Source organism: Chenopodium album, chromosome 2, assembly GCF_948465745.1.
Source record: "Chenopodium album chromosome 2, dcCheAlbu1.1, whole genome shotgun sequence".
Classification (NCBI taxonomy): domain Eukaryota; kingdom Viridiplantae; phylum Streptophyta; class Magnoliopsida; order Caryophyllales; family Amaranthaceae; genus Chenopodium; species Chenopodium album.
Window position 1 is genome coordinate 23,105,443 of NC_137835.1, and position 9,628 is coordinate 23,115,070.

At 40.0% G+C, this 9,628-nt stretch overlaps 1 non-coding gene across 1 annotated transcript; it reads left to right on the forward strand.

Annotated features, from left to right (window-relative positions):
- Positions 1 to 5,032: 5,032 nt before the first annotated feature.
- Positions 5,033 to 5,139, forward strand: LOC145608362 (small nucleolar RNA R71). The gene has a single exon (XR_014105791.1). It is a non-coding gene; the product is annotated as a small nucleolar RNA R71 (small nucleolar RNA).
- The last annotated feature ends 4,489 nt before the right edge of the window (positions 5,140 to 9,628 follow it).

Here is a 9,628-nt window from a genome sequence, read left to right on the forward strand (position 1 = left end):
CGGGCGAGCCTCGCCCGATCGGGGCCGTACCCAATCCTAGAGCTTCTCTTTTCTTCGCCTTTTTCTCTTGAAATCTCCGTACTTTGCAATCTAAAACCTGTACAAAACACTCATGAAAGGTAAAATTTCACTCTCCTCACCTCTCTAAAAAATAAAAATAAAAATAACAAAAAATATTTAGTCTAGAAAGCAAGAAATACGGGTTGCCTCCTGCAAAGCGCTGGTTTATCTAGGTCCCGCACGACCCTCTTACCACATTGAAGCTCAAAGTGAATCGGAACCGCTTAGGTGAAGTAATTCAACTTCACCAATCGTAGCCCCCTCAAGATATAGCTTGAGTCTATGGCCATTAACCTTGAACTCGTTACCATGTTCATCGAAAACCTCCACAGAACCGAATTTATTGGCCCTTTTTACAATAAAAGGACCCGACCACCTTGACCTCAACTTTCCTGGGAATAGTTTAAGTCGAGAGTTGAAAAGTAGCACTTTATCACCCTCCTTGAACTCTCGAAAGGATCATCTTGTCGTGCCACTTCTTTGTCTTCTCCTTGTAGACACGAGCACTATCATAGGCCGTCAACCTAAACTCATCGAGTTGGTTAAGTTGAAGTAACCTCTTTTCTCCCCCTAGTTTGGCATCCAAATTGAGCTCCTTAATAGCCCAATATGCCTTATATTCTAATTCGACCGGGAGATGACATGCTTTACCGTACACGAGTCTATATGGAGTAGTACCTATAGGGGTCTTGAATGCAGTTCTGTACGCCCAAAGGCTGTCATCCAATTTATCGCTCCAATCTTTCCTTGACTTTGCTACCACCTTCTCTAGAATGGCCTTGATCTCACGGTTAGAAACTTCAACTTGGCCACTAGTTTGGGGGTGGTAGGCTAAACCTGTCCTATGGTAGACACCATACTTTTTGAGGAGGGTGTCTAACTTCCGCTCATGAAAGTGAGATCCTCCGTCACTGATTATCGCTCTAGGCACGCCAAATCTTGGAAAGATGGTCTTCTTGAAAATTCTATGGACCCCCTTGGCATCATTAGTAGGAGTAGCGATGGCTTCAACCCACTTGGATACGTAGTCGACGGCGACAAGTATATAACGGTTCTCTTTTGAAGAAGGGAATGGTCCCATGTAATCAACACCCCAAACATAAAAAATTTCAACTTCTAGAATTCCGGTTTGAGGCATCTCATGCTGCCGCGAGATGTTGCCAGTCCTCTGGCAAGAGTCACAAGCCTGCACAAAAATGTTAGCATCCTTAAACATTGTAGGCCAATAAAAACCCGACTCATTAATCTTGGCCACCGTTTTAGTAGGGCCATGATGTCCTCCATATAGTGAGGTGTGGCAACTAGTAAGCACACTGTGGACTTCCCATTCGGGAACACACCTGCGAAATAATCCATCTGCAGACTCACGAAACAAAAAAGGATCATCCCAAAAATAATGCTTAACATCAGAAAGGAATTTCATTTTTTGTTGGTAGGACAAGTCAAGAGGTAGAGTACCACCCACTAAATAATTAGCAAAATCGGCATACCATGGGTGTTGCTCTACAACTGCATATAGGTTGTCATCAGGGAAAGAATCATCTATAGGAAGAGAATCCTTACCCTCATCATACCTGATACGTGACAAGTGGTCTGCCACTACGTTCTGTGCTCCCTTTTTATCTTTTATTTCGATGTTGAAATCTTGGAGCAAAAGAACCCATCGGAGTAGCCTTGGCTTTGATTCCGCCTTAGCTATCAAGTACTTCAACACTGCATGGTCAATAAAAACAATGACTTTAGAACCAACAAGATATGATCTAAATTTTTCTAAAGCATATATAACAGCAAGAAACTCCTTCTCCGTAGTGGCATAGTTGACTTGGGCTTCATCCAAAGTTTTTCTTGCATAATAAATAGCATGAAAAACCTTGTTCTTTCTTTGTCCGAGCTCGGCTCCTAGTGCAAAGTCACTTGCATCACACATGATCTCGAAAGGAGATTCCAATCGGGAGCACATATGATGGGTGCCGATATCAAAGCCTGCTTAATCCTGTTGAAAGCCTCAAGACACTCGTCAGTAAAAATAAAAGGAGCATCCTTGAGCAAAAGCTGAGTCAGTGGTTTAGCAATTTTTGAAAAATCTTTGATAAAGCGACGATAAAACCCCGCATGAACCAAGAAACTTCTAACTCCCTTAACATTAACTGGGGGAGGTAATTGCTCAATCACTGAAATCTTAGCTTTGTCTACTTGGATGCCCTTATCAGATACAATGTGACCTAAAACTACTCCCTCTGTCACCATAAAGTGACATTTCTCCCGGTTTAGAACTAAGTTGCATTCTTCACATCGTTTTAAAATCTTAGCGAGATTAATTAGACATGAATCAAATGAAGAACCATACACGCTAAAATCATCCATAAAGACTTCCATAATAGACTCTATGAAATCAGAAAAGATGTTCATCATACAACGTTGAAAGGTAGCGGGAGCATTACATAAACCGAAAGGCATTCTACGATATGCAAAAGTGTCATAAGGGCATGTAAAGGTTGTCTTTTCCTGATCTTCAAGGTGAATCGGAATTTGGAAAAATCCCGAATACCCATCCAAATAGCAAAATAACTTATGGTTAGCTAACCTCTCAAGCATTTGATCTATAAAGGGAAGAGGGAATTGGTCCTTTTTAGTGGCGATATTCAGTCTACGATAATCAATACACATACGCCACCCTGTTACAATTCTAGTGGGAATTAATTCATTTTTTTCATTAGTTATCACAGTCATCCCACCTTTTTTAGGCACTACCTGCACAGGATTTACCCACTTGGAGTCAGAAATAGGATAGATAATACCTGCATCAAGTAATTTCATAACCTCTTTCTTGACTACTTCCTGCATGTTAGGATTCAATCTTCTTTGGGGTTGAATGCAGGGCTTATAGTTATCCTCTAGATGTATCCTGTGCATACAAAAATCAGGGCTAATACCCTTGAGATCATCAATACTGTACCCAGTAGCTTTCTTATGGGTTTGAAGAACCCCTAGAAGTTGGGAAGTTTGTAGGTCATTTAGTGCAGTACTAATGATCACGGTGTATAGTTCCTGTTCATCCATAAAAATATATTTTAAATGAGAAGGGAGAGGTTTTAGTTCAGGTTTCTTGACCTCTGCAGGTTTTGATTCCTGAACTAAATTTACTACCTTCATTGTTTCCTTGGGGCCTAACTCTTTTAAGGAAAGAGCTCTTTCAATATCCTGTACCTCATTACCCCAAACGCTTGCATTGTCTGTAGATAAATTCCCGCAAAGAAATTCCTCCATGGGATCCCTTGCAAGAACCTGTGGCAAGCTATCATCACAAATATCATCCATTATATCAATATAACAACAATTTTCCTCTAGCATAGGCCCTTTCAAAACTTTCCCTAGATTAAAAGTAACATTATCATCACCAGCAGAAAAGGTTAGTTTGCCATTTTTCACATCAATAATGGCTCCTGCAGTATGGAGAAAAGGCCTACCTAATATAATGGGTATTTGCGTATCCTCTTCCATGTCTAAAACAACAAAATCAACAGGAATAAAAAATTTACCAACTCTGACAGGGACATCCTCTAAAATACCTAAGGGGTATTTTACAGAACGATCTGCCATTTGCAAAGTTATATTAGTAACTTTTAATTCTCCCATATTAAGTTTAGCACAGACAAACGATGGCATAACACTGACACTAGCACCCAAATCACACAAAGCTTTATCAATAAAAACATTCCCTATATGACAAGGGATAGAAAAACTACCGGGATCATTTAATTTAGGAGGGGATTTATTTTGCAATAGAGCGCTACACTCCTCTGTGAAAGCTACAGTTTCTACTTCATTAAAGGCCCTTTTCCTAGTCAGAATGTCTTTCATAAATTTAGCATATGCAGGAACCTGAGTGATTAAATCAGTGAAAGGACATGTTACCTGCAGGTTTTTCACAACCTCTAAGAACTTACCAAATTGTTTATCAAACTTACTCTTCAATTGTCTATTAGGGAACGGTAGTTTGATAACCGAGCTCTACACATCTCCTCCCTTATCCTGAGATTTACCCTGCACAGAAACATTAGAAGGGTTAGTATCTGTTTGTAGCCCTGCAGGATTAGCGTTTGGTATAGAGGAATCTAGATCAAGAACTGGTCCATCTTCCTTTGGCATAGGAGGTCCATCATAATGCGAACCACTCCTTAAATTGATTGCATTGGCATGATCTGTAGGATGGATAGGTTGTGATGGTAGAGCTCCTTGCTGATGGGATTGTAGGGTAGATGAAAGTTGTGCAATTTGATTATCCATGATTTTATTGTGGGCTAAAATAGAATCAATTTGCGCATCCCTACTCTTCATATGCTTTTGTATATTAGTAAGCATTGCTCTAATTTCTGTCATGGCAGGGTCGGAAGATGATGAGGGTGATGCTTGGCTTTTCTGGCCAGAATTTGGGTGGTAATATTTTTGCTGTGGTGGGGGTTGCTGTTGTGGTTGTTGTGGAGGTGGAGGGTTTTGTACATTGGTACTCCGGTACGAAAGATATGGATGGTTCCGGTAACCGGCATTATAAGAGTTGGAATATGGGTTATTCTGCCTATAGGTTTGAAAGGCATTAATTTGTTCCATGGAACTCCTACAATCTTGCTACCAATGCCCTACAATTCCACAATTTTCACAAAAAGCTTCATTATTAGCAACAGCAGAAACATTAGCTACAGAGTTAGGAGTAGTAGTAAGATTATCTAATTTTTGACAAATAGACGTTAATTGAGCTTGCAAAAAGGATACGGAATCGACATTATGTTTTCCTTTATTTGCAAACCCTCTCGGATTCCCGTATTGGGAATTGTGTATTGCCATGTCTTCGATAACCTGTCCTGCATCGTTCACATTTAAATTCATGAATCTCCCACTGGCTGCAGAATCTAGAACTAATCTAGAAGAATTTCCAAGTCCATTGTAAAAAGCTTGGATCAATTGCCATTGTGCTAGATTGTGGTGGGGCCATTCTCTCTGGAGATCCTTGAACCGCTCCCAAGCCTCATATAGCATTTCGTCGGCCTCTTGAGCGAAGTTCTAAATAGCACTCCTTAGTACCGTTGTTCTCTCTGCAGGTTAATATTTATTATAGAAATTCAAAGCAAGAGTTTCCCAGTCAGTAATACCAAGTGCAGTTCTATTCAAACCATTAAACCATAATTTAGCTTTTCCACATAATGAAAAGGGAAAAAGAATCTCCCTGATTTGGTCCTGCGTGACCCCGGCTTGTCTAATGGTGTTACAGTACTGGCAGAAATCTGCGATGTGAAGATTAGGATCTTCACCCTTAGCTCCACTGAATTGCTTCCTCTCTATCATAGTGATAAATTGGGGCTTGATCTCAAATTGAACTCCATCTAGAGCCGGAGTAGGAGTAAGGTGCGGGAAATCTGTGAGCTTCGGCTGCGAGTAGTCACTAAGTTTCTTTTGGGCCGTCATCTCTGATTCTGAATCTGAAGGAATTTCTGCGTCACTAGAATCAAAGGGAGGGTCTCTTCGACTGTTGTCCTCCTCAGAACCCGCCAGAATTTGTCTATAAATTTTCCTTTGCCTATGAAACGAGCGCTCGATCTTAGGATCAAATGGAATGTAACCTGATCTAGAACACCTGGGCATAAACAAGGAACTAAAAGACAAATATGAGAATTGCCTCAAAGAACTAACGTTCTCTGAGACAAAAGGGGATAATCTAGACTACAAAAAAATAATCAAAAAATAAAAATAAAATCGTTTCCCCGGCAACGGCGCCAAATTTTGACAGGGTAAAGTCGTATCCCCTAATCAAAAGTATTACCTAAGTCCTCTGACTAATGTAGATAGGGAAATAGGGTCGAATCCACAGGGAAACAAGTCTTTTTACTCCTAATTAATTATTATAATCTAAATTATCAAGGTAACCAATGTTGTTGTAATTAAAGACTATACTACGAAGAATATGATCAGAGAAAGTAAAGTAGGGAGAAATTAAATATTAAAAGGCCTAGGGCATAGGTTCACTAATAAACAATATTCCAGGGCAAATCATAATAAACAATCATCAAGCATTGATTAGTCAGATTATAAAGGGCTTTCGCAACGTATTATAATCACAAAGTTAATTTATTGGTATTAAATCTCATCTGTCGAATCTCGACTTAACCATTTATAAATTAGTCCGCCTATTGAAACTAAGCCTAAACATCAATTCTCATCTGTCGAATCTCGAATTAATATTGCTAAACTCATACAATTAAATCTGGCCAAACCTAATTGCATAGCATTAAATCAATCAATAGGAAATTAACCAAACATTGATAATCAACAATCACAAATTTACCCCTTCATATTATTTATTAGGTCCCCATAAACCCTAGAAATAAACTACTCAAGCATAATTAAATCTAAACTAATCAAATAAATAAAGCAAGACATAATGAAAGAATTAAATAAAATAACTGGAATTAAAAGAGAAGAAATTATTACCAAAAGAAATCTGGATTAATGAATGTAATTAAGAACAATGTTGAGAGAGAGTTTAAGAGAGAGAAAATATCCTAAGTAGAGAGAGAAAATCTAAAAGAGAAGGTAAACAAAAATTACGTACAAAATTCATACTTAAACAATCCTAAGACAAATCCTTAAACAAAACTAATCAGGTCCTTAGAAAAACACGCGCCCGATCGGGCCCGCCTTTTTTACTACGCCCTTGCTGGTGTACTGCGCCCGATCGAGCCTACGCTCACCCGATCGGGCGCGGCTTCTTCCTTGAGGCTGCTTTGCGCGCACCCGCCCGATCGGGCGTATGCTTGCCCGATCGGGCCCGGTTTCTTCTTCGAGGCTTGGATTTCGATTGGGCTCGATTCCTCGGCCCAATCCGCATTTCCTCATCAGGTCTTGATTACTTGATCCAATTGCCCCGGTATCACATACCGAGCCCTTAATCACCGGCTCTCACCGGTCCTGGGCTTCAAGGATGGTCGTGTCCTCCTAACGCTTGTAGTTGCTTCGTGAAAAACCTGGAAAACGCTCCAAGTGTGCAATTTCCTACAAAACTCAAGCAAAACTACAAAAACACTAGAAAACCCAAATTAGTAATAAAAGTGGCCCTAAAGAGCCAAAAACACTACTAATTATGACCATGGGACGGGGGTAAAACACTATATCAATTGGACATATCAAGGGGCAGTACGGCTCCCACATTGGAGGACGAGCCCTGACTTAAAAGGCTACCCATCTGGGGCACTACTGGCCGAGCTTAAAGTCGGACGCCATGAAAATGGTGAAGAAATGTGACAAGTGCCAGTGATTTGCAACCTTGATCCATCGCCCAGCTAACAGTTTGTCGGCCATAAGTAGTCCGCTCCCCTTTGCTAAATGGGGGATGGAAATCTTAGGACCGTAAACGCTAGCATCTGGCCAAAGGCGATATGTGTTTGTAGTAGTGGACTACTTCACAAAATGGGTAGAGGCATTAAGTGGACGGATGTGTCAGCTTTCATATGGAAGAGCATAATTACTCGCTTTGGCGTACCTTAGTCAATGGTGTTCGACAATGGACCCCATTTTGAGACACCTCAAGTCAAGGAATGGTTGGGGGACCAGGGCATAGCTCATTGCTTTGCCTCAGTTAACCGACCGCAAGCCAACAACCAGGTAGAAGCATATAACAAGTTGATCTCCAATGGTATCAAGCGCGAGCTTGAAAAGGCAAGCAGCTTATGAGCTGATGAGCTGGTCAATGTATTATGGTCTATACAAATAACAGCAAAGAGTTCCACAGGAGAAACCCCATTCTTTTTGGTCTATGGCGCTGAGGCAGTTCTCCCAATTGAGATGTACGAGCCTACTCTCAGGGTGATGTTATATGATGGACGGCTAATTGGGAGGCCATGAAGACCGCCCTGGACTTCCTTCCAGAGGCCAGGGGCAATGCGGCGCTTAGGCACGAAATTTATCGCTTGAGGATGACAAGGGCATATAATCGCCGAGTGTCAAAGAGTCCGCTAAAAATGGGAGATCTGGTACTGAGAAAAATGGAGGTTGTAGGCCGAGAAAATGAAGATGGCAAGCTGACCCCAAACTGGGAAGGGTCGTATCGAATCAGTGAAGAAGTCCGAGATTGTACTTACCATCTCGAAGCCTTGAACGACCGTCCAATTTCGCGTACATGGAACACGGACAATCTCAAAAAATATTATGTTTAGAAGGGCCAATTGACCAGATTGGTAAATAAAAAAGACCTCTAGCGACAACTTGGTAAAAAAACTTACTCCGGCGACAGTTTGGTAAAAAACGCTAACAATGTGCGACAATTTGGTAAAAATAATAAACTCCGGCGACATTTTGACCATAAAATCTATTTTTTTTTCCTGACAAACTCTTTAAAAATCCTATTTTAATTTGTTTTTCTGTTCTTAAATTTATTTTTTCCATTTAAAATATTGAATTTACATGTCATCCCTTTTTATTTCCAACCCCTTTTTAAAAAAAATTCGTTAAAAAGGGGTATGAAACTTAAGTGAAAATTGATACTTAACATTTTTTTTCTTCAAATTGTTATTTCCATAAAAAAGGGTTGGTAAAATAACAAGAAAAACGAACTATATTATGCATTCGCGAGTAATTTATCGAAAATTTTGTATTTTTGGGTTAAGTGTCGCCTGAGATTATTTTATTTACCAAATTGTCGCTTAAGGTTAGTTTTTTTACCAATTTGTCGCCGGAGTAATTTTTTTTACCAAATTGTCGCTAAGGGTCTTTTTTATTTTCCAATCTGGTCAATTCGCCTGTTTAGAAGTCTTTGTACTTAGCCAAAAAAACTGTATATACAGCGAGGTCTTGATGACCGAGCCTTGTAATTAAAGTCGTACTGCCCAGCAATGTAATCTTGACAAAAGTAATGAAAGTCAGGCATTGTTATCTTATTGATTTATTTGTTTTTACATGCGTACGTCCCTGTTAAATGAACTAAAAGCCGAGTAAAAGCCATAACAATGTTGCTTGCAACATAGCAACGCGGCTTATTAAGGATAAACGGAATTATTTAAGATATAGAAAACGATCACAAAGACTGCAAAAATAATATATACTTTGAATAAGAACAGACAAACGTTCGTCTCCCATTGGGAGGGACGGAGAAAGGCACAAGGTACCCTAAATCCGTCAAGGATATTTACCTCCTTAGATGAGGGCAAGGGCATATCTAGGCAAAATAACCCTGCCAAACTTAGAAATTTTCAAAGTTGAGATATTACCTGAAATTTCTTGAGTATGTCCGAGCGATAGATTCAACGGACGGCTCACATGAGGTCTGCAATACAGCCACAATAGTAGTTGATTCGGCGTTTCACCTAGTCCAAGGGCAATCATTACTATGATTTGATTAACTTGTTAGTAGTCATACCCTTTGAGGTATAAAAACTACCAAGTCAATCAAACCATTCAGAATATGGACTAGGCGAACGTCGAATAAAGGGGCATACCCCCCCATCGTACAAAAACGCAAAAATGCGTGAAATTTTCTAAGTACGAAATAGATGAAATGGAAAACCGCTCACAAGGCAAAAAA